Source organism: Gorilla gorilla, chromosome 11 (assembly GCF_029281585.2).
Source record: "Gorilla gorilla gorilla isolate KB3781 chromosome 11, NHGRI_mGorGor1-v2.1_pri, whole genome shotgun sequence".
Classification (NCBI taxonomy): Eukaryota; Metazoa; Chordata; class Mammalia; order Primates; family Hominidae; genus Gorilla; species Gorilla gorilla.
This window is the reverse complement of record NC_073235.2, coordinates 96706113-96731934: the sequence shown is the minus strand read 5'-3', so window position 1 is coordinate 96731934 and position 25822 is coordinate 96706113. Positions and strand designations below refer to the sequence as shown.

Sequence of the window (25822 nt, the reverse complement as noted above, 5' to 3'; positions counted from 1 at the left end):
GCTCAATAAATGCCCCCTCAAACCTCAAAAAAGCAAAGCAAAGCAAAATAAAAACAATTCTTGCATTTTTCTATTTACTTTCACTGATTTTATTTTTTTATAACACTTTCACTATGTAAAATTTAACAGAATATCAATCTTTTTAGTTTAGTTTTGGTCTCTCTCAGGAGAATATAAGATCCATATTTGTAGATTCTTTTTTGTTTGTTTTATTTGCCTCTGAATTTCTAACACCTAAAACAGTGCTTGACACAAAATAGTTACTGGAAATGCTATAGTGAATGAGTATCATTCATTGAAATTTATTGTATGAATTATGTTGTATTGAATTAATGATTTTGGAGATATGCATTGAAGCACACACTCTTATCAACTATAATAGTAGCATTCAATTGTTGCTAATTATTTTAGAAAAATACTTAGAAGTGTCCTTTCTTCATTTTTTCCCCAATTACTTCTATTTTTATATTTTATTAGAATAAAAGGCAGGTGAATAACATCTGAATGTAAAACATTATCAGTTATATGGTGTGCTATTTTCCAATATGTATATTACATTTTTTATTAGTAATTGAGGAATCAATATTTATATATGTATGGAAATTTTTAAAATAGTGTTTTTGCAGCTCTGTAGAACTAGTCAGCATTTATTTTGTTTATATATTCCTTAAAGTAACCTTGACGCTTAGCTATATCTAAAAGCATGGGTATTAAAATTGCATCCAACCCTGTGTGAGATTTCCAGTATTAAAATGTATGCTGTCTGATTCCTGGAATCTATTATCTCTTGTACATAGATAAGTGTGCAAGTTGTGCTTCTTATGAAACTTTTATGTTTCTGGTCTATCAGAGACAGTTCTATGATTAGACCTTTGAGTAAGTGATTGGAAATTTAAATAACAAAAAGAAGATAGACCTTTAATTTTTATTTAGAGAATCTGAGGCCTTAATTTTTAAATAGAAAGCAGACTAGTGGGAATAGTAAAACAGTGCTTGCCATAAAAATAAAGATTTCCTAGCCTACCCATGGATGTTCTGAGACAGAATTCTAACTAGGGAGTCCAACAGTCTTTTTTAATAGATGCCCTAAGTCTTTGCTCCTCAAAATATAATCTGTAGACTGTGTAGTCTCACACTTGGGAATTTTTCAGAATTTCAAAATTCTCACCCACATTCTAGACATACTGAGTCAGAATCTACATCTTAACAAGAGACACAGGTGTTTCCTGTGTATGTAGCATTTTGAGAAGCAGTACTTTAGATGATTCTGATGCCTACCTGGATGTAGAAAACAATAGAGTCTAGCAACTATAGTGTAGCATTGGAGACTGTGGATAAAAGGCAAAAATGGCTGGAAGCGATCTTTCCCAGAAATGATTCTGATATCCAACCATTGATTTCTGTGTCTTTTAAGCAAGAAGATTTCTCTGCTCTGTCCCACTCCAAAGGATTTATCAAAGAAAAACGTCCATAACGACTAAACTCAAATTGTTCTCTGAAATCAACATTCCAAAAGTGTAAGCTCTTAACAGGCATGAGCTGTCCATTTCTTAAAATTCTTATTATATCACTTTATGAGTATTTAGTTTACTCAATCTAATGAAAATAAATTTCTGTTCACTATAGAATTTTGAATATTTCTTAAAATTGAAATTATAGAGGAGTAGAATTTTTTAAAGTCAATGTAATAATAATTATTTAATGACCAGCATCAATGCATCAATATCTTCCTTTTTCATGCTCCTAGCGATTGCATGCATTTCCTAAGACGCATGCAGGAAATGCTCCTAAGATGCATTTCCCATTGACACAAAACTTATTAGGAATATCTATGTAGAAAAATTGGGAACCCAATAAGCAAAATTAGCCCCAAATATATTTCTACATATGTTGATGTGAAATAGTTTATTTTAAAGAAAAAATTATGTATATAACTGTCACAGGATTCTTGGGGTATTGCTTTTCCAACCATAAATCTCTGTGGCTGGTGGTGCCTTTGCCCAAGTTTTGCTTGGGCCTGCTGGCCTTGTTCCTCCCACTTGGCCTGGCAGGTTGCACTTGGCTTGTGCTACCTGCCTGGATCTCATGCCTGCCAAGGGTGAGCCAGGTGTGGAGCGGCAAGGGTGTGTGAAAAGGGAAGCCTGGGGTCCGGCCACTGCACACAGCCAGGCACAGTGGCTGCAGCAGGTTGGGAAGCTCCAGGCTCCAACACGGGCACCAGCTCCCTCAGAGGCTGCGCTGGACCAAGCATACCGCAAGCTGCTTCCACAGCTGGCACAGAAGGTAGGAGATGCCAGGAATCGCAGAGCACCAAAGAGGTTCTCACAGCCGTGGCTCAAGGAGCTCCTAGGTCTGGGCTTCCCAAAGGACCACAGGTCTTCTTTCCTTCTTGTCACCCACAACATGGAGAGAAAGGGGCGTGTTTCAGCCATTTTTGTTACATCTCTTTTGGCTCCACCATGTGGCAGGTCCCGAGTTCTTGTCCCACATCCAGGAAGAATGAGGTACATGGACTAGTGGAGGGTGAGCAAGGCGAAGAGGTGATTTATTGAGTGACAGAACAGCTCATAGGAGACTTGCAGTGGTTAGCTCCTCTTCACAGTCAGGTCTTCCCAACCAGAGTCTAGCTCTCAGCAGAGAGGAGAGACACAGGCTCCCCTCTGCAGGCTGGTTGTCCCATTGCCTGCTCAGCTCTCAGCTGAGAGGAGAGACACAGGCTCCTCTCTGCAGGCTGGTTGTCCCATTGCCTGCTCAGCTCTCAGCTGAGAGGAGACCCAAAATAGGTAACTCCTCTCCGCAGGCAGGTCATCTTGTAGTCTCACTAAGTAGGGCTGAGTCCCAGGTTTCTGCGCACTTCAGAGGTGAGGAAGTGTGTGCTGATTGGTCAATGGGCAGCTGTTGGTGGGCCGGGAAAAAGCACCATAAGTTCTCACTCTGGTCCCAGTAACTGGGAGCCTAGACCCCAGGCATCAGGCCGTCCCTGGCCTGAAGATGGGGTCTCACTGGTGACCCGTCCCTTTCCACCCAGAAGCCTGTCTGCCTCGTACAACAATTAACCTCTCATCCACGGTTCCCATGGCTCCCAAGCTGTTCCTGCGGAGGAGTGCCTGCAGGCCTGCACCAAGCAGCCCTTAGCCTACCTTCTGCCTCCCTCTGGTGCTTTCAGCGCCCAAAGTCCGAAGGGGGCCAAGCACACACACACGTTTCTAGGTTGTGACAGTACCTGGTCTTGGCTACAATTTTGCTCCGAAATAGGAGTGGGTACCAGGAGCGGGGAGAGGCCCAGCAGCAGGATCAGGTACTTCCGAGCTTGTGCGGGCACAGGAGGGTTACCAGGTATCAGAGAGTGCAGAGATGCCCCCCCGGTTTGCAGTCGTGGTTGGATGACTGCAGCGACACCCAGGAGGGCAGGATTCCTGCCCCTCCAACTCGGAAGGGGGTGAGCTTCCGCCTGTTCCCAGCTCCTGCTGGCTCCGTGGAACATGCAGCCCCGGCCACACCTCCCCACTGCAGTCCTGGCCGCACCTCTCCACTACAGCCCATGTCATGGCAGCGGCAGCTTCAGACACGCCGCCACTGCCATCGTAACTACATACAGTACAAAACAAAAGTTATTAGAATTAATTAAACACCATTTAAAGGTTATAAAGTTAAAGAATATAATATATAAACTTCAAAAAATTGGCTACAATAATCCATAGGCATGTATTCTAAAATTATAATTTTCTAGTTAGTAATATAAAACTCTCTTAAAACATGGGGGTCTCTTAATGATTACAAAAAAAAAACCCTTCAAAAATATTACAAAGTCTTAGAGGAAATTTAGACATTCCCATATAACAGATATTTTGAAATAAATGTTATGTGGAAAACTAAAAACACAATTTTATTTTATAATTTCTCATAGTTTACAATTCAATCATATGCTTCATTATGGGTCTCAAAGAACTTCATTAAGTACTCAATTTGTCATAAATGCTTTTGCAATATATGGGACTTTCATTCTTCTTTTAAGAATCAAGTAACCTGAGATTTTGATGAAATTAAAATTAACACAGTTCATTAAATTATTAGTGAAGATCTTTCTGCACCCACTTATATATTCATGCTTCTCCCATATACATAAACACCAAAATCCACCTTTATTTCTTTTTTCCTGGAATTAGAGAGGCTTTAAATCATGTGAAAACTGCTGAATATATTTTTCTAAATAATTCATTTGACAATAGCAGTATTCTTCTTAGAAGGATAGTTTATGAATTTTTTTTTCTTATCACTCCCAGGAGACATTGTTTAGTCATTGTCATTTCTAGTGTTCTTTTTAAAAAATACATATCCAATTATTTCATTGCACACAGAAAAATAACTGCTATTTTAAAAATCGTTAGAAAGAGAGAAGTGAAATACACATGAGAAATCATGGCATCAAGAAATACTTAACAAAATGCATACATCAAAAACTGTGCAAACTAGTTTTAGGAAGACATAGATGGCATGCTCCAGGGGTTTAACTAAGGATAGTTTAATGAAGAGTTTATTTACAGAGATGTAAGCAGAGTTAAAGAGAACAACAAGGCTGGTAAACTCTCCAGGGATTAGTAGCAGAGGAATGCTGATACCAATACCCAACTTGAAGGCAAAGAGGGAAGGGACAGTGTTAAAGGAGGCTGGAGAAACCTTGGAAGCTGGAAGGAAGGCCTCTGCAAAGCACCTCTAACCACAAACCTGGCCACTGTCATGTTTGAGGTGAGATAGAGTAGGAATGGAGGCAATAGATACCTCAAGCTCTCTCTCTCTTCCCTGGTCAGTGTTCCCTAGAATTTCATGTTCATCTATGATGATCCCTTGGGTGTTGGAATACGATTATTCATATTGTTTTCATCCTGCTCCTTCTTATTAAAATATTTTAATCCCATAATTCCAGATAAAAACCTGCATTAAGGTGAGTTTCTTAAGGAATGAGAGTAAAGGAAAAAAAAACAGCTTTGGATCAGTGAGGAAACGAGGTGACTTTTATCCATCCTGCTTCTGGGTAGTGTGACAGGGTTTTTGTTTTTAACTGATCAATAATAATTGTATATATTTATGGGGTACAATGTGATGTTTTGTAATGTGCATCCAGTATGGAATGACTAAATAAGGCTATTTAATACATGTATTACCTCATATACTTTTTTGTGGTAAGAACTCTTAAGATCTACTCTTTCAGCAATTTTGAAATACATTGGGACAATATTTTAATACAAGAATAAAAACTGTTTATTCTTTCATTTGGCTGGTAGTACCTTATTTGTCATTGGTTGCTTTTTAAAGTCCCATGTTAATTTGGGTGTTTTGTTTGTTTGATTTTGTTTTTTGCATTAGGATACAAACTCTCATTCATTCACTTAACAATTATTTAATGAACCCCTATTATATAACCAAACAACTGGAATGATGATGCATTAGAGTATTTCTGTGAATAACTGGAATGATGCCTTAAGAGTATTTCTGGGAATATATATATACTTATTTTTTTCTGGCTTATATTGCAGGGTTATATTTGAGTGAAGGCTATCTTTGCTAGTTCTGAGTACCAAAATTTAAGGTAAGCAATTATAAACATGTGTCTATCAGTGCAAAACAATGGGGATAGTTGAGGGGCATATGATTGTTGGAAGTAAGCATGTTTGAATTCAGGGTTAAGCAAAAGTTGAGCCATTATTAGTAGTTTATTTAAATACTTGAAGAGTTTATAGGTAGACCAATGATTGCAGTTTCACAGAGTCAGAGCCCAGCTTGAGTATTTTCTGTAAACCACTGTTACTTAGGGCTTATTGCTACTTGCAGTTGAACTTAATCTTCGGTGACACAGTGGGTGTGAAACACTTCAATCCTTTTCTAATAAATTCCACTATTGCAAAAATAGAAAACATGAGTGCTATGTGAAGAAAAACAAAACAATATATTTTAATTGAAATATTTTGTTGTATTTTAAAATACAACTTCAAAGCTTATGCTAGTTCTTTGAAAATTAATTTTATCTTTGGTATCTTATTTGCCACAGAGTTCTTTCATTTCCCTTTGTTTTTTTTTATTCTTTCTAAGAACATTTATTCTTTTACGTTTTGCCATAAATGGGCTATTCATTATTATAAGTAATTTAAACCAGTCAATTCAGTTATGTCAAATAAAAACACAATTGTTGGTTAAAATATAATTATTACATTTGAAAGGTTTTTACACAAACAATGTGGGATTATTATAAAGTTTAGTTTGATATATAAAATCTAACCTTTATTCTTGTTTTGGAACATAGTTGAATATAAAATGAAACATAGTCTCATTCTATCTGTAATAAAACTAAATCTAAAATGAAAGCATCTGCAATGAAACTGAATTTACAATATCAGAAATGGTATATTTGCAGTTGCTATATATTTTTCCCTGTAAACTTCCACTGTTTTCTTATAACTAAAATCTGAACTGTAACTAAAATGAGTTGACTACCTAATAAATCATAAAAATAAATTATTATATTAAAAAATCTACATAGCATTGTAACTATTTTTCTTATTAATCTGGCAGTTATTTTTGTTGTCTTAAGAGCTCCTTTTCTTTTTGTAGTTATTCTGACCTAAAACATGTCAGATGATTTAAAATTAATTTTCCAAAAAGAGTATAATCAAAGTAGTTTCATCTTAGCCTTACCATTTTACTCTGTTCTGATTTTAATCTATTGTCTTCCTCAAAAAAAAAAAAAAAAAAAAGATCCCTGGTTTAAAAAAAAAAGAAAAAAAAACCTTCTGTAGAAATTAGAATCCTGGAATCCTTCATTCAGTTTTGGAAATGTTATAGAGCAACACAAAATAAGGGTGGATAGTTCAGTTGTTAACCTGTCAGTCAAAACCCTTGTTATACTCAACTCTAGTATCAGATTTATGTATGACAAACTTTCCTGTCAATCAAATGCTTTTTTAAAAAAAAAAAAAAGCTTTATATATTTCATTAGATTCAGTGGTAAGGAATCCATTTGATTGACAGTTGAGGCACATATAGTTTGGGGGAAAATATGTTACAATTAGGTATACTTCCCTTTCATAAAATAAAATTATAGCATGACCATTATTCCAATTGTTGTTATCATATTCTTCAGAGATACTTGCAGCAAATGCTGTGTATGACTTTTGAAATTTACTCAGCTTAAGAACAAATAATTTAAAGTTGTATGAAAGCAGGTTATAAGCAACCCAGACCAGTCACTGTGTGATGAACCTAATTACCAAAAAATATTGATCTAACAGTAGCTGGCAGTTCTTTCTAACTGCCATTATTACTGTTATATAATAATATAGAAAGTGCATATATTGATGCTTTTGATTTTTTAATGGAAAAGTTGAAATAATGACAAATGAATGCTGTGACATTGGCTGTATATACGTTTCATGAAAATATAGTCCATAAACATGAAGGAACTTTTATTTCTGTCTGCATTAGCTAATATTTATTAATATCTTCCCCTAGAAAATTCTGTCAATTTAAAATTCTAAAGTTGTTTTTGTGAAAGAATATCTTCCTGTTTTAGTAGGACCTGTCTAACTTTAAGCAACAGAATATATCGTTAATATCCTTACCTCAACTTCTAGCCCTGAGATGTAGACCATCACTATTGCTTGTCATTCAATATGTGTTGAAAAGTGTACACTACATTACAAGACATAGGACTTTCTCCATTATTTTATCCATAATAAAGAAACATATATTATGAATCTAGTATGAGACAAGTGATTTGCTAAGCATTTAAAAATACAAAAATTAATTTCATAATACCCACTCTGACATTGTCACAATCTCCACTTTGTGTATGAACTGATGACAGCTTCATCCTTGGATTTTTCTAAATTCCATAGGAGCTTTAATATCAGCAAACAAACAGACAAACAAAAAGAGAGTCAGAGGAGGGATTGTTTTGCATATTCAGGTTAAATAAAATAAAAATCCTGAAGATTCAGTAGAGTCCTACAAAATTACTAGGTGGGGCTTTAAGAGCAAGTGTGAAAAGCTTAACAGCAATATGAGGACAAGGGAAAATAATGAAACAATGCAGGCTTCAGCATGTACAGCAATTCTCTGATGAGTGAAATCAGGGTCATTCACTTAGTCACTAAATGGGTTAATTACTTTTATGGTCATTGTAGCTTACACAATATAAATCCAACTCTATGAAAAAAAAGAATGAAAAATCAGGACACTCTATTGATGATGAGGAACAGCACCATTATACTAATAGATAAAATATCAATAAACTTTTCCTGAACTCTTCTCTATGGTGGAATAAACTATTTTCTTCAATATTTCATAGCGATTTTTATAACCCTATTATCACTGTCATAGTTCCTTATATAGTATTTATGTATTTATCATTGACTTTATATATTACGAGCTCACTGATATCAGAAACCATGTACTATACATCTACATAAATTCCAAAATAAAACCTTTCATACATATAGTAGATGCTAAAGCATATATTCTCGCAGATCTTTCTTTATCAATATGCCCCTCCTAACTATAAGGCCTTATTGTTAAATTTGATAGGCACTATACACACCAAACAAGAAGCATTAGTGGGTAGAGCTTTATTGGCACGTCTTGAGGGGAGCTCTCACCCTGATTCCAAATTATTGAATACTGAGAGAAGCCCCCAATACAGGACAATATAATCCATGTCCCTCCTCCTGGTGCCAAGACCTCCTCATCTAGAAATGCTCCCACAAAGACCCTCTGAATGGCCACTATACTGTCAATTAAGGGATATGGACATTCCAGATGAATGAATCACAAGCCATCCTGGCTTTAAATTATGAAGGAAAAAAGATGTACTTAACACAACTACAGCTTTGGCAGTGTCCTCCCCAAGCGTCCATTCAGGGATCCCAAGGGGACAATCTTCTAAAACAATAAGAGGAGCGAACCCCCTTCCCCAAACCTCAGGATTGGTGACCCCCAACTTCCTGCCATAGGAGTTTGGCTCCTCCCTGGGCCTTGTCCTGCCATTCAGGACAATCACCCTTTTACAACATTGGTGGTTCATTGGAATATGGGTAACTCCCAAGGGTTCTTAGTCCTGCTGGACACTTGGTGTCCAGGTCTCTGTTATCTTAGGAAATCTTAGCTTACACCCAAAAGATGCCACATACAATTTGCAGGGCATGGCCAGAAAGGTTATTTAAGAGAAACACGTCTTAATTTTTGCATCTGTTAGAAATGTTTTCATTAATTCTGTTAGTGATGGTGGCTTCACTGGCTCTTTCTTTTCTCATTATAGGGATTGATGCATTGGCTCACTGCCACTTCAGCTAGAACAAATTTAAATTCATAGCACTGCTGGTGGGAAAATACAAGTGGGACCCACTACAGTTGCCAGCCCCCATCAAGGTGGTAAATACACCACTGTAACTACTAAAACTAGCTACAGAAGGGCTATGACCACTAATTCTATTACCAGAAGGAGTTATTGCCTCCACTATTTTACACTAATAGTCCAATTTGGCCCATATTAAAAGTCACCACAAATGAATGGAGACTAAAAATTAATGTAATTTAAATTCCCAGGTGCCACTTATTAAGGCCCCCATTCCTGACATTGTTGAATTAATGGAAAGTATCCAAAAGGCACTTGGTTCACATTTTTCAGCAGTGGGTCTGGCCAATAGATTTTATTCCATTCCAATTTCAGTAGATTCCCAAAGCCAATTTGCCTTCATCTTCAAGGCAGCATAATACATGTTCACTCATCTCCCTATGGGATACCTGAACAGCCCAGCTATTGCCCACAACCTTTGCCAGCAAGTTCTCTAACAATCAAAATTAAAATACTGCCAGGTTTGGCACTATATACATGGTGTGATATTAAAAGGGCCTTCTAGAGAGGCAGTAAAAAAAAGATTTAAATATTCTAACTCAATATGTACAGAACCTAGGTTGGGCCATTGCTCCCCATGAAATATAGAGGCCTGCCACCTCAATAAAGATCCTGGGGTCTATATAGGCAGCTAAAGGTGGAGAAATCTCCCCTACAGTCAAATATCATTTACTCACAATTTGACCATCTCAGACACTCAAACATAACACCTTCTGGGCCTTTACTCACTTTACCCACAACACATTTCACATTTCACATTACCCCTTAAACTTATTTACACTGTTACATGCAGATTCAGTTCCTTCCACTCTGGAAAGCCCCAGAGTTGGGGCATGAAAATTGGCTCAACAAGCAGCACAACGGGCCCTGCCCCTAGTGCCTCCATGGTCTGACTTTTGTTCAGAATCACTGACCATTGTAGACTATGCTTCCCGGAGCCTGTGGACACGACTTGCCAACTCTTGGTTACCCATGGGATTATGGACCAGGTGACTACCACAAACCACTTTGTATCCTCTTCTAGAAAACTATATTTTGGCAGCCTCCCGGGCTCTATCAGAGACAGAGGTGTCCACTGACCTATGGCTGATGACGCTACATGCATGTGATGAGTTCCTGTAATGCCCTGGGTTAGAGATGTTTCCCAGAAGGGGCTCAGCAAGTCCAGAGATGCCTCTGTTAAAATGGAAATGGTATCTTCAGAAGAGAGCTAAACCTAATCCAAAAGGTCTTTACAAATTAAAGGAGGATGTAGCTTTCCCCATACTCAGCCCCTTGCCCACCATCTTTGAGGAATGGGTGATGATGTGTCTACTACTTGACTGTCTGGCTAGCTAGGGAGTCCCTTGGAACCAACTGTATAACCTGGGAGACCATGTACCTCACTGATCACAGTGCCACCGTTGTATGCAGTGGGGCCCACTGGAGCACTGCAGCACACCATTGGCTACACACACCACTCTGGTGGAGGAAAGCAACCTCAGCTCAGCCCACTTTGACAAACTTGCAACTGATGACTGGTTCTTAAAGACACCCTAAAACATGCCCTTCACGAGTTAAGAATTTTCACCTGTTCTTGGGAGGTGGCAAATGGGTTAGCTGTATGGTTGGGATAAGGGAAAAACATAACTTTCAAATACAAAGTAAGCCACTATGGGGATCCCACATTTGGCAGGAAGTGACTATAACCATGCTTTCTATTTTCATGTCACGTGTCTCAGCACACAACTGTGATACATCTGAGACTCACTTTAACAACACTGCAGACACTCTTGCCAAACAGGCCTATGTTGTCTCAATAGAAAAACACAAAACAAAAACAATCTGATGTGCCATACTCATTGGCAGCATGGGCTCAAATAACTTTGGGTCACCAGGGCACCTCAACCTTTGTAGATTTGGGCCTACCGGAGAGAATACCCTTAACTCCTTCCTTAGTTAAAACAGTTATGAATAACTGGGAAAGCTGTCCCCAAACAAAACTTGGGATGTTCCCACTAGGGTAGGGTGCCTAAGGGAGATGATCCTTGCTCGTGAGGTCATCTTAATTACCTAAGCCCCCTACTGGTCACCACTGGAGCTATCGGGTAGTGCTTTACTCTTAAGTGACTCCTCATGGGACTCCTACTGTCTTCCCACACACCATGTCACAGACACATCCATCATTGCTGGTCTGACAAAATCTATTGTAATTTATGTTGGAGCACCCAAAATCAAAGTTGTTGATTTTGATCAGTGGACCCACTTTAAAGCAAAGGCAGTCCAATAATGTGCACTAGAATAAGGCACACTGTAGAACTTCAATCTGTCCTACTTCCCTCAGATGGCTAAGCTCATCAAATGAAAATGTGACCTATTAAAAGATCAATTATTTAAATTAGGACGGTGATACTGTGCCCTAACTGCCATCTTACTGCACGTTCTCCCCTAATTGCCATAGTACCCCAGGTTCTCACCTGATTGAATTGTCCACCTACCAAATTTCACACACTGCCACCAACTATGCCAGACATCCTATATTGACTCTATTGGTGGCCTCAGGTAACATAAATTTATTTAAAGTATTTTAGAGAGCAATTATACATAAATATTCACAAAGAACAAGTCCTCACCTTATGTTTCCAAATTTTCTGTTGTAACTCCTTCTCCACCTCCCACTAGTATTCATTGGCAACCAGATGTGGGATGGATAATTAATTGTGATGCCCTTACCAGTTAGCTAGCACTGATGGCTCCCTGACACCTCCAGATGGTCCACTGGCTTCCCATGGGCACCTCTAATCTCTCTGGACCTACAAGTAATAAATTTCTTCTGTTTTATGCATTTGATTTTACATCCTTATTGTGTCTCACCTGACATGCACACACCTGAACCTAATCTTTTTACAGGGCTTTTTCTTAATGAGTGGGTATCTTAGTAGGAATAACTGGACATAGTTCAGGCAAGAGTCGCAAGGCTATCTAATGGATTCCTATGAAAGCATACTAGGTCACAGGTTGGACACTTAGGTATTAGGCCATCTGTCAGGATAAAGAAGTATTCCATTAAAGGTACACCATATACATCTAATATACATCTAAGAATTTCTGGCCAGAGCAGAGCTAGAGCTCTCAAGATAGCAAACTTAACACCAAATTAAAAAGAAATCGTAATAGAAATCTTAACAGTGCAAAGTACTGTTAATCATTATTTTGGTTAAACTATGGAATCTCCTTAAATAGTAGGGACAATGATAATTGCAATTTATAGATCCAGAAAACAAAGCTTGAAGTTTTTGTGAAAGATAACTATTAAGGGAGAGAGGTAGAATTTGAACCCAGAGTGCCTGATTTCCAAGATTTGTTCTTAAATACTATTTAATATTCTCCTAGGAAGCTTAAAGCGACACATGTGCTCAACCTGAACATTGTAAATGGTGATAAGCAAGAGGAGAGCTATTTATTTTTTTAAAAAGAAAAGCATTAAAAAAGAAAGGAAAAACATTTTGAAGAAAATGAAACGACATTATAGAAAAACTGGTTAAAGAAGTACAGAAAGTCCATGTACTAGTTTTAGAGTAAATGACTCTGTTTACTTAGAAAGTAGCATATTTAAACCACAAAACAATGAATTTCAAGTGATTAAGCTCTTCCATGTCTCTGTTTTTAGATTTCTCATATACGAAGGGAATTGTATCATTCAGTAAAGTATCTTTGGCACTTTACAAAGTCTAAAGTCAATGCTACATTTTTTGTCACAAAACTCTACATTTTGACTCTATAATGTGACTAGACAGAGTCGAGACAAAACATTCTAGTCCCCAAATTTTGACCCTCAATAATAAAAATAAAATTTGGTCTGTGGCAGAGACTATTAGTTGCAATTCCCATATTGAGTCTCCCATTAAAATTTGGTATCGTAACTCCATTTTAAATTCTTGCACATTCTCAAAATACTTTGCAACTGGGTACAATGATGAGATTACATTCTAACCCTTTAAACATAAGGGATAATATTATGTTGAACTTTAGAAAATCTTGTTAAAGAATAGAGGGCACTTGCTCTTTCTTTGCCTGTTTTCCACAATGCAGGTAGGTTTAATGTTGCACTCACATCTTATTTAAGCATGAGGTAACCTTAACAAAGAATAGGGACGTTGTAAATAGCCATTGAGTCAAAAAAGGAATCAAAAAAGAAATTTGAAATTAATTACCTTAAGACAAATGAAAATGAAAACACAACACACTAAAACTTATAGGCTGCAGCAAAAAAACAAAGTTATTAGCAATAAATGCATACATTACAAAAGAAGAAAGATCTCAAATGAACAATCTAACTTTACTTGCAAGGAACTAAACAAAAATAAAAACAAAAAAAGCCCACAGTTAGCAGAAATAAGGAAATAAAAAACATTAGAAGTAAACAAAATAGAAAATAGAAAACAGTTTTAAAAAATCAGCATAATAAAGAGTTTGTTTGAAAACGAACAAAGTCGAAAAACTTTTAGCTAGACGAAGAGCAAAAAGATAAATGACAAATGAGACAAGGACACCTACTCTTGTCACAAATAAATAAAATCAGAAATGAAATAAGAAACATTACAATTGATGCCACATGAATAAAAAAAGATCATAGTAATATTTTACTGTATACAAGTATTCACCTACCAACTGGATAATCTAGAAAAAAATGAATAAATTCCTAAAATGTATACCAAAACTAAAGCATGAAAAAATAGAAAGTCTGAACAGATGTATAACTAGTAAGAAGATTGAATTGATAATGAAAAACCTCCCAACAGAGAAAAATAGGACCAGATGGCTTCACTAGTGAATCCTACCAAATATTTAAAGAAGAGCTAATACCAGTCTTTCTCAAACTCATACAAAAAATTGGAGGAGAACACTTTCAAACTTATTAAATGAGGCCAGCATTATACTAATTCAAAGCCAGACAAAACCACGAGAAAAGTAAACTACAGGCAAATATCCTTGATGATTATCAATACAAAAATCATCAATAAAATACTCACAAAATTATTCCAACAGCACATTAAAAAGATTATAACTATAATCAAGAGAGATTTATCCCTGGGATACGAGAATATGTCAACATACAGAAATAAATTAATGTGATACATTACATTACTAGAATAAAGAATAAAAGTCACATGATCATCTCAATAGATAAAGAGTTTGACAATATTAAACATCCATTCATGATAAAAATTCTCGACATATTAGGTATGTAAGGCATACATTAACATTAAACATTAAAAAGGGCATACATGAAAAGTCTAGAGCTAACATTAGACTCAACAGTAAAAAACTGAAAGCTTTTTCTCTAATATCAGAAATGAGACAAGGACACCTACTCCTGTCACTTCTATTCAATCATAGTACTGGAAGTCCTAGACAGAACAATCAGGCAAGGAAAAGAAATAAAAGGCTTCCAAATCAGAGAGAAAAAAACCTGAATGTAGGAAGCCCCTGAATATAGAAGGCATGATTGTATATATAAGCATATACTACCCTAAAGACATCATAAAGAAAAAATGCATAAACAATATTAAACTAATTCAGCAAAGTGACAGGACACAAAATCAACATACAAAATTAGTTGCATTTCTATATAATAATAACAAACTATTTGAAAATTAAATTTTAAAAATACCTTTAGAGTTTAGGAAAAATAAAATATCTAGAAATAAACTTATTAAGGAGGTGAAAGATTTGTGTATTGAAACCTAAAAACATTGATGACAGAAACTAAACAAGATAAACCACCAAGAATTGGACAGCCATCCCAGGTTCATAGATTGGAAGACTAGATATTGTTAAAATATCCATGTGTGCCAAAGTAATCTACAGATGCAATGTAACATCTATTAGAATCACAATGGCATTTTTACAGAAATAGGAAAAAAATTTCTAAATTCAGATAGAATCACAAGCATGAATAATCAAAGAAATCTTGAGAAAGAATAAAGGTGAAGGCATCACATTTCCTGATTTCAAAATATGTAACAAAGCTATAGTAATAAAAACAATATGGTACTGGCAAAGAACAGACATACAGACCAGTGAAACAGAATACAAAACACAGAAATAAATCCACGCATATATGGCCAATGATTTTTAACAGGGCTAATGGAATATACGATGGAAAAATGATTGTTTCTTCAACAAATGATTATGATAAAACTATATCTCTATGCAAAACTATGAAATTGCACCTCTGTCTTATAGCATATGCAAGTATTAATTCAAAATGGATTAGACTTAAACACAAAACCTGCACCTGTACAAAGACTAGAAGAAAATATAGAGGAAAACCTTCATGACATTGGCCTTGGCAATTATTTTATTGCTATGACACCAAAAGCACAGACAACAAAACCAAAAATAAACAAAACTATATGAAACTAAAAAGCTCTGCACAGCAAGAGAAACAGAATGAAAAGGGAACCTACAGATTGGGAGAAAACATTTGTAAACCATTGATTTGATAAGGAGTTAATCTTCAAAAAATATAAGAAACTCTTACAACTGAAAAACAAATAACAAATAACCTAATTTAAAAATAGTTTAATGACTTGAATAGACATTTGTCAAAGAAGATATACAAATGGCTTATAGATATATGAAAAATGTTCAACATCATTAATCATGAGATAAAATGTAAATTAAAACCACAATGAACTATGAATTCACATCTGTCAGGATAGTTATTAAAACAAGGTGATAAGTGTAGGCAAGGATGTGGAAAAATTGACACCCTCGCACACTGTTGGTGGAAATGAAAAATGGTACAGCCACCATGGAGATTTCTCTAAGCATTAAGAATAGAACTACATATTATCCAGCAATCCCACTTCTGGGAATTAGTTCAAAAAAATTAAAATCACGACCTCAAAGAAATAATAGCATTCCTATGGTCATTGCAACACTGTTCACAATAGCCAAGCTGTGGTATCAATGTAAATATCCATCCACAGATAAATGGATAAAATGTCATACACCCCCCTCCCCTAAAATCACACAATGGAATACTATGCAGCCTTTAAAGAGAAAAGCTATGTGACAACATAGATTAACCTTGAAAATGTTATGCTAGGAGAAATAGGCCAGTCACAGAAAAAAAAATATATTGCATAACTCCACTTATATGAGGTATCTAAAATACTCAAACTCATAGACTCAAATTGTGAAATGGTGGTTGTCAGGGGCAAAGGGCACTTACTAATTAATGGGCATAAAGTTTCAGTTGGGCAAGATGAGTAAATTCTAGACATACGCTGTACAACATTGTATCTATGGTTAACAGTAATGCATTGTACATTTAAACATTTATTGAGAAGGTAATGTAGTTTTCTAACTACACTAAAATAAATTAATAAAATAGGACACTAGGGAAACAATATACTAGGGATAAAGCAAATCGATGAGAACTTGGATTCCTCATTTTACTGGGAAGCTGACACACTAGCTTTCTACTGGCTCCCTATAAACTTCTTTTACATGAAAAGTAATTCATATATGACTTGTTTAAACTAGAGATTTTAAGCACATACCCATATGGTACTGGTGTAGAAGGTTCATGCAAGTGAAACTTTGTTTATACAGAAAATGCACCATAATGGGTTATATTACTTGGATAATTTTAGCATTACCATTATGTGTGTGGTTAATGGTAAGGCATTCTCATGGTCATGTGGAAAATAGGAAATTGAAAAGTGTAGTTTTACTCAGAACAGTTCAGAGGCATTTGAAAATTATCCTTATTTTTAAAGTAATGGGTAATGAAACCATGCACTGAGACCTCAGTTTTCCACTTTATGGTAATTTATATGAAAAATACATCTGTTAATTGTTTGTTACCTTTGGTTTCTCTCTTTAATTTCTACATAAATTTTACGGATAATGTCTTTCCTGAAATATTTTACATTTGAAATTATTTCCTATAGCGCCTTATTTTATTGGCACCTGCAGCATTTTTATTTTTTCTAAACCTCAGGCTCTGAATTAAGAGTAATTTACTTCATTGTTTGCATACAAAGCATCAGTTTCCTCTTGAATTCAGCAATAAAATGATCTGGCTATCCTGAAAATATAGCATAAGTTCACTAAAATGCTTTTATTAAAACAAATGCCAGAATACAAGTTTATTCATATGTTGCCACATAATTTTGATTTGTTACCTTCCATTTAAGTTTCAGATTGTGTATACATAAAGCAGAATCTTTAAGTACATACAAAATCCTAGCTGAATATTTTGGAAGACAGTACAAACTCATCAAAGATGATTGAGCTGGAGAAAACTGCCTAGATGTTGGTTTTCCACAGATGTACTGAGAATCATTAGTACTAGGTTATGATGAGCTCAAAAACATTTCAACTTTCAAAATATAAACATCATCAGTAATGGTATGCAAATTACAGTAATGGTGGTAAAAAGTTTTAGCACCATCATAATATTCCATTTTAAATTGAAAACATCTGTGAAATACAGTAATTCATTTTCATCAACTGACTTTGCAGAGAGTATTTCCTTTTTCATAGGAACATCTATTTTGCAATGAGCAAGCTAAAAAGCAAATAAAATTAATGATACTATATCCTAGGTGCCTGGTTTCAGAGTTGTCACAATTTTATTTTGTTTCTTCAATTTTTTACACACAACAGAAAAAAAATTACTTTTATATATTGGCTTCCAAAATAAATAGACCAAAGAGTATCTCAGCTTACTTTTACTTAGAATTTTCTTATTCTTACTTAGAATTTTTAGGCAATACAGTACTTGTGAACTCACACAAGTAAGTTCAGCTCACTGGGATTATGGGTTTTACTTCAAAGTTATATAGAACCATATTATAAGAAGCATATTATAAATTATCCTGGATAATTTATCCAGGATATCTTCTCCCATATGTGTCCTTTCAAATGTGTGTCTGTAGGACAGGTTTTGCATACTCTGAGTCTTAAAACACCTAGGATTTTCTATTTCTAAGATATAATAATATTGACCAAAATTATTGGTTAAATAAAAAAATTTTCATTGTTAATTTTCATAATATTTATCAGGTTTTGATCTGGACTTATATGTCTGTAAGTGTGTTTCAGCACTTTATCTTACTTGACAACGAATGAAGAAACATATTTTGAGTGCTTTGCTTACACATTGCTTGGTGACACACCAAAGAAAACCACTATGAGAGGCGAGGCGTATTTACCTATTTCATACAACACAGAGACCACGCGAAGGATTGTGACTGAGATGGTTTTGTATATGCTTTGTTTTTCTTTAAAAACTATAATTTTATTTCATATATTTCCCTCCCCGAACTTTGGAAACCACTTTTGAAATAATACAGTGTTTTATTACTACACACTGTGGCATTGTGGCTGTATTTCTTTACCGTGCTGCTAGGATGGAGGCTAATAAGGTAGAGTTTATTTTTATCTTGAATCTCAGCAAAGTAAATTATCTGGAAATTACCACTGTAATATGTTTTATCTTCAATACTACTAGGAAGGTAAAGTGTAGTAAATGAGAATACTAATCATAGAAATAAAATTTTGGAAACACAGTAGTGGAAATAGTCATCCTTGTTTAAGGATCACAGACAGCATTCCTTCCTGGAGCATAGTGTATTGGCAGATAAAAATTTCACCTTTGTAACATGTCATCTTTAATGTTCTAGTCAGGCTGTCACGAGGACATTTCCATTAAAATCTGAGAAGTAGGAAGATCCTATTACCCTCATTTTGAGGGTAAAGACATCAACGGTAAAAATAAATTCCCAAATTAATTTTGCTCTTTACTCTGATACAACAGTGTTGTACTATGCCGAATATGGTTTAAGAAAATCTTTCATTGCAACCTTTTTGCCCAGAAATTTTTAGAGATCATGTTGAAATGCACCATGGCTTGGCAATATAGTGTCCCAAAATGTCTTCCTTATAAATAAGGGGACAGAAGCTCTTATATCTGCCATGATGCAATAGACTACATTAAATCTTGCAACATCTCCATGACATTGGATTTTTTTATTTTTAAAATATTCTTCAAAATTATTACTTTAAAGAAAGTATAAATGAAAACTTTATTCAATGATTTTAAAAAATGACTACATTTGAGTTATAATCTTAAGGGTAAAATAATTAGGACAAAAGGAGTTTCAAAGTCTGTAGAAAACCTGAGGAAAACACCATTTCCTCTTTTTTTTTTTTTTGATACAAAGTCTGCTCTGTTGCCTAAACTGGAGTGCAGTGGTAGGATTACGACTCACTGCAGCCTCAGCCTTCTGGTCTTAAGTGATTCTCCTGCCTTGGACCTCAAGTAGCTAGGACTACAGATGTGTGACACTGCGCTTGGCTGTTTTTATTTTTTGTAGAGACAGGATCTCGCTATGTTGCTCAGGCTGGTCTCAGATACCTGACCTCAAGCATTCCTCCTGCCTTGGCCTTACAAAAGGCTGGGATTACAAGCGTGAGCCACTATCCCTGGCCAAAACTGCTTATTAAAACCTCAGACATGTTAAAAACCACATAACATACAGAATCACAAGTAAATTTTTCAATATTCGTGGATGATGATTTTTAAAAATCTGCCATGTCTAAATTATTATGTTGTATTCAAAACAAAATATAATAATATTAGAACACTTTCTGGAAATGCATACATTTGCAATTCTCCTTATGTTTCTATGTGTAAAAATAATTTTGAGAGAAAATAAGCAAACTGGAATATTGAAAAAAACTGTTTCAGTGGGTTCCGTTATTCATTTATTATGGTTAGCTTGCTTTAAACAAATTATAATGAAAAGGTGTTAATTAAAATGTTTATTTAACATAAATAAAAGTGATGAAACACTCTTTGGTACAATATGACACAATATTTAATGTTATTCAAATATTTTTACAAATTTTAGTTTTGTGTTGTCTGGGTGATTTGGCTTGTTAGATGAATTTATAATTAAAATTTTTGTTCTTTATTTCTAAATAAACCACATTAGATGATGAACTACATAAAACTTCTGTTTCTACTTATAAATGAGTAATTACTACAGTAATTAGACCATTACTGTAAACAACTAGCAATCTAAATAAAGGATATGAAACCACAATTTTTCAATTTTACACAAAGGCACCACGCAAATGTGATTCCTGAGGAAGGGAAATAAATAAAGTAGATACTACTATTGCCCACCTAATTACTTGGAAGTAGTTTCCAGGCCACAGCCCTGGTAGGAAGAATTGAAATGCAGCCCAGCAGTTGTACCTGAATTGAAGTGGAAGAGATCAGAATTCAGGAATAGCGAGAAATTCCAGGGTAAAATAACAAAAAGAATGGTGCTTCACAGAAACAGCACCTGAAATCTTCCATGGGGTTTGTAAATGATGCTGTCTTGCTACTGATGTGCACATGTGAGAGGAAACCTTCACAGATGAGCAAAATACCACCAAGAATCAGTAGGATGAACAATTCTCAGAGATCAAACAAGGTTGGGAACAATTTGTTTTCCTACATTGTAAAGATCTTGAATTACCTGGGGCACTGGGTAGAGTCCTCAACAACATGCCTTCAGAAAGAGGTTTAATTAGACCCAGAATAAAGGCTGCTCTAGAGCCACTATTAGAAACAAAAATGAACAAACAACTTTAAAAAGAGCCTTGAAAAAAATCAAACACATCTACAGGTAGTTGAACCATGTACCAAGACAAAACTCAGTACTTTTTAAAGGGATACAACGAACTTCTGTAGCTAAATGTAAAATTCCAATACCTGGTATCCAATTAAAAAATTGTCAATATGCAAAGAAATAGAGAGCTATAATCTATAACAAGGAGTAAAAATAGTAGCTATCAACAGAAATAACCAGAAAATAGTGAGGATGGTGAAATGATTAGACAAGACTTTAAAACTTATATAATAAATATCATTAATATATTCAAAGATACAAAGGAAAATGTATACCTGATGAGGAGAGAAATAGATGATATTCAAAAGACAAAACGGAAGTCCTAGAGATGAAAAAAATAATACCTGAAATTAAAAAATACATTATATTATAAGAAGTTTAGACACTAAAGAAGAAAAAGCGAGTAAACTCAGAGATATAGCAATAGATTTTACAAAAAATGAAGCATGATGAGAAAAAAGACTGAATCCAAATTAATATAACCTGCATGACCAGTGGGATATCAAGCAGTAAAGCATATGTGTAACCGTAATAATTGAGTAATTAACAATACAGTATAGGGTTTATAATACATGCAAAATGAAAATGCACAAACATTGTTACAAAATATCAGGAGGGGACAATGTAAGTATATTACTGTGTTTCTTATACTACCTATACATGAAGTTGTGGGTAGACTGTGAAAAATTACATGTGTATATTCTAAAATCTAGAGCAAACGCTGGCCATAAAATAAATAAAATAAAAGAACAGAGCTCAAAATGCATGAAGCAAAACCTGATAGAATTTTTAAAAAATAGATAAATCCACAATACTAATTATCAGAACAGGTAGACAAAATAATCAATAAGGCAGTGAAAGACTTGAAGAATAGTGAAGACCAACTTGACCTGATTGACATTTAGGATACTTGTCCTATCCCCTACTTGACATTCTTTTTAAGCGTATGTGGATTTATCACTCAGATGAGCCATATTCTTGGCCATAAAATAAGCCTTAATATATTTAAATGATGAAAGTACAAGAAATATTATTTCTGTTCATAATGGAATTAAATTATAAATCAATAATGAGTATTTATTTGGAAAGTCCTCCAAATATTTAAAAGTTGCACTTTCAAATGATGCATGGGTCAAGAATAAATCAAAAGAGAAATTAGAGTTAGAATTAGATGAATATTTTAAAAAATCAACATTTGTGAAACACAACTAAAGCATTGCATAAAAAGATAAAATGATAAGTGCAACATTAACTGCTTATATTAGAAAAGAAGAAAGTCATGAAATCAATTACCTACATTTTCTCTTATGAACATAGGTAAAAGAATAGAGTAAAATAATAAACAACAAAGTATTGACTGTAAAACATACTATAAAGTAAATATATATGAGTCCATTGCAACATAAATAAAGGAATGACTAAATGAATAAAGAGAAAGAGACCAGTTTTCCTTAGAGATTTCCAAATCATGTATATAGATATTCTTCTCTCCAAGAGATGGAATTAAGCACACCTTACCTGCACCCCCATCTTGAGTGTAGACTGGACCTGATAATTCATTTCCAAAGAATAGAGTGTGCGAAGAGAAAAATAGTAACTTTACAGTTAAGAGACTCAGCAGACCTACCTTAGCCCCACCTTAACTAAATGATGAAGGCTGATATTACTGGGAATATCATGTGGATGTTTTGTATCTCTGACTTGATATGATGAGAAGAGTGCTTTACCTCTGTGATCTTCTTCCCCAAAACCTATAACCTCTGTCTAAAAATAAAGAGATCACTAAAGAAACTAAAAATGAAGGATATTTTACAAAATAACTCACCAAACTGTCTTCAGAACAATAAAGATTATGAAAAACAGGGAAGATGAAGAAATTGTCACAGATCAGAGGAGATCAAAGAGACAAGATGACTAAATGCAATGTGGTATCCTGGATTGAATCCTGGAATACAGAAATGGCATTACTTGTGAAACTAGTGAAACCTAAAAACGTTTGGTGTTTAGTTAATGGTAATAAACCAATATTAATCTCTTAGTTTTGATAAATGTATCAAGGTAATATAAGATCTCAACATTAGGAGATGCTAAATGAAGAGTATAGAGAAATATTGTGTACTGTCTTTGTAACATTTTTGTAAATATAAAATTATTCCAAAATAAAAAGTTTATTTAAATAAAGACAGCTATTTGGGGTATATTATTATGAGACACAGGCTATTAGATCAAATAATATTACCAGAGGTAAGAGCTCATTTCTTATTTATAAAGGAAAATTTTAGTGTAGAGGAAACAATAATCCTGAGTATTCTTTTGCACTGAATACTAGAGTTTCAAAATACAAGGAGCAAAACGTTTCTCCAGTAGACAAATTCACAGTTGTAGTCAAAGATGTCAACAACCCTAACATAACAATTGGTACAAGTAGACAGAAAATCAATAAGGATATAAGACTTGCATAACACTGTCAAACAACTTTCCTAATAAATAGATACTTTTTTGTGATTCTTAGAAGAACACCTTGCACCTTAATAATGGAGAATCAGCCAAAGCTGAAGATGTAAAGTGCTGTTTTCTTTTGTTGTTGTTATTGTTGTTTGTAAAAAAAGCCATTGAGTATTGTGGCATTTAGTTTTACGAGGCCCCCAGAAAAAACCTGATATAGTTCCCAGGGAACTTGTGTAGGACAGCTGTCTAATCCAATTCTTGCCTAAAAATCATTCAGGAAAGAACATGGCTGAAGTGGCCTCAGTAGTGGAGTAAGAGCTGAGCTAAGAGTGTGTTGCTTCACTCTGCAGAATAGAAGAAGGTCCTGAAGATAAGGACCAGGCTGGGTTAATAGAAATAAACTGGATGTTATTACTGTATTTATAACGCGAGGTGGACATTGTTTGAATTAGGCAGCCAGATGAAAAACAGAGCCCCAGCCATACTGTAGTTGGGAATCTTTTCGGAAAAAAAAAAATGAAAGCACCACACATGAGCAAGTGTTAGCTGGGTACACTCTCCATGTTCAGAGGAAGTCAACATGAGACTGTAATTGAATCTATCAAAGATATTGTTCCTGCCTCTTAGTTCTTTACCAACACACCCATATTTTCTCTAATCCTCAAATTACCTCTTTTATCATCCATGTTACTTTTCTTGCTACCCGATATTAGGACAAATTATACAAACTTTTAACAAGACTTAGATGCCACCATTGCCTACAGTGCCAGCATGGAATTCCATGATTCTTATATTGATGAACTCTGAAAAATATTATCTTCAATATTCTGAGGAATAAAAATGTGCTGAAAAAGATGATGAAACTTCAAAATCAAGTTAGTGACCAAATTGCCTTTCAAGACAATAGGGAACATGACTGTGATGACTAAAAAAAGTAAACAGTACAATAGTTATGCAGCTGATGAAGCTTTAGCTGTAGGGGCCTCACTTGGAACAGCTTATACCCAGTAGTAGTTGTGTTCCTTTCCACAGAAGCTAGGAGACAGCATTAACTCTACACAAGTATCAGAGACCATATTGGCTGTCTTAGACAAGGAAATACAGGTGAAATATGTCAAATGCTTATATAATTATGTAGCAAACTTGTTCAAGATGAGGTGTATGGTTGTATGGTAGAGTGTGTTTATGACATGCATACCCTCGAATGTGGTTGCAATGAAAGCCAAGTGTCGGGTGACTTTTCCCGCAGCCATGGTTTATAAAATTTTGAAAGAAGCTTATTATACACACACATACACACATATATACATACACACCCCAACACAAATACATATACAATCATATATAAACTCATACATACTTATGTATATACATACTCATGTATGTATATAAAGATATATACATATATATACATGATATAGATATACAACTGTTTAAAGCTGTCATATGGAACCTTATTCAATATAGTAATCATAGACATAGGGTTAACTCTATGTCTAGTCTAAAGACGAAGTTTTAAACCATAATAAAATACCAGGAAAATGTTCGACTGTATTTTAACCTTACTCTTAATATCAAAAAATTATATTTCTAATTAAATTGGTAGTATTTTTGTATTAAATACCAGGATATTTATGCTCCTTTATGAAAAGTATCTTTTAAGGTTAACTGATAACACAGAGAAGGTGTTGCTGCATTATTGTTTGAGGAAAAAGTGAACAGAGAGTGACTGAACCCAGATTTAAGTCCCACTTTTAGCACTTAGCATTAAAATCTGTAAGTTATCAACCACTGAACCTTTTATTTATCTAGAAAATACGGATGTTCAATTATTTGTCCCTGTTTTTTGAAATTTTATGAGTAATATGTCTTCATAAGCATACATTGTATTTCCAAGCTCTTCTATTTGATAGCTTTGCATTAACATGTTTTAAAAGAAGATAAGGAAAATAATGCAAAAAAATCCAAAATCATCTTCTGCAGTAATATGATGAGAACATTGACTATTGATTCACAGGTTCTCTGAATAAATTTGTCAAATTTCTAAATATTTTTAATCTTACGTCCATCTCTGAGAGCTCATACTAACAGCTATTATTTGTGAACTTCAAAAGACTCTTTCACAAGTGAATTATTATAAACTTGATGAAAACTCTAAGATATATCATCATTTTCTCCCATACTTCCTACTCTGAGATGTCTCTTTCCTTTTAGAAACTCATCAAATCTATCTGTATGAAGAATGGTACGTGGTATAAAATGAAGTGGCTACCAGGCTCTGTATGAA

At 34.7% G+C, this 25822-nt stretch overlaps 1 long non-coding RNA gene across 1 annotated transcript in view; it reads right to left on the bottom strand.

Annotated features, from left to right (window-relative positions):
* LOC109025921 (uncharacterized) overlaps window positions 1-21425 on the bottom strand; it is a 110861-nt gene extending 89436 nt beyond the window's left edge. The window contains exon 1 of the long non-coding RNA XR_008677407.1: window positions 21363-21425. This is a non-coding gene — a long non-coding RNA (uncharacterized lncRNA). The remainder of the gene's footprint in view (window positions 1-21362) is intronic.
* Window positions 21426-25822: the final 4397 nt, after the last annotated feature.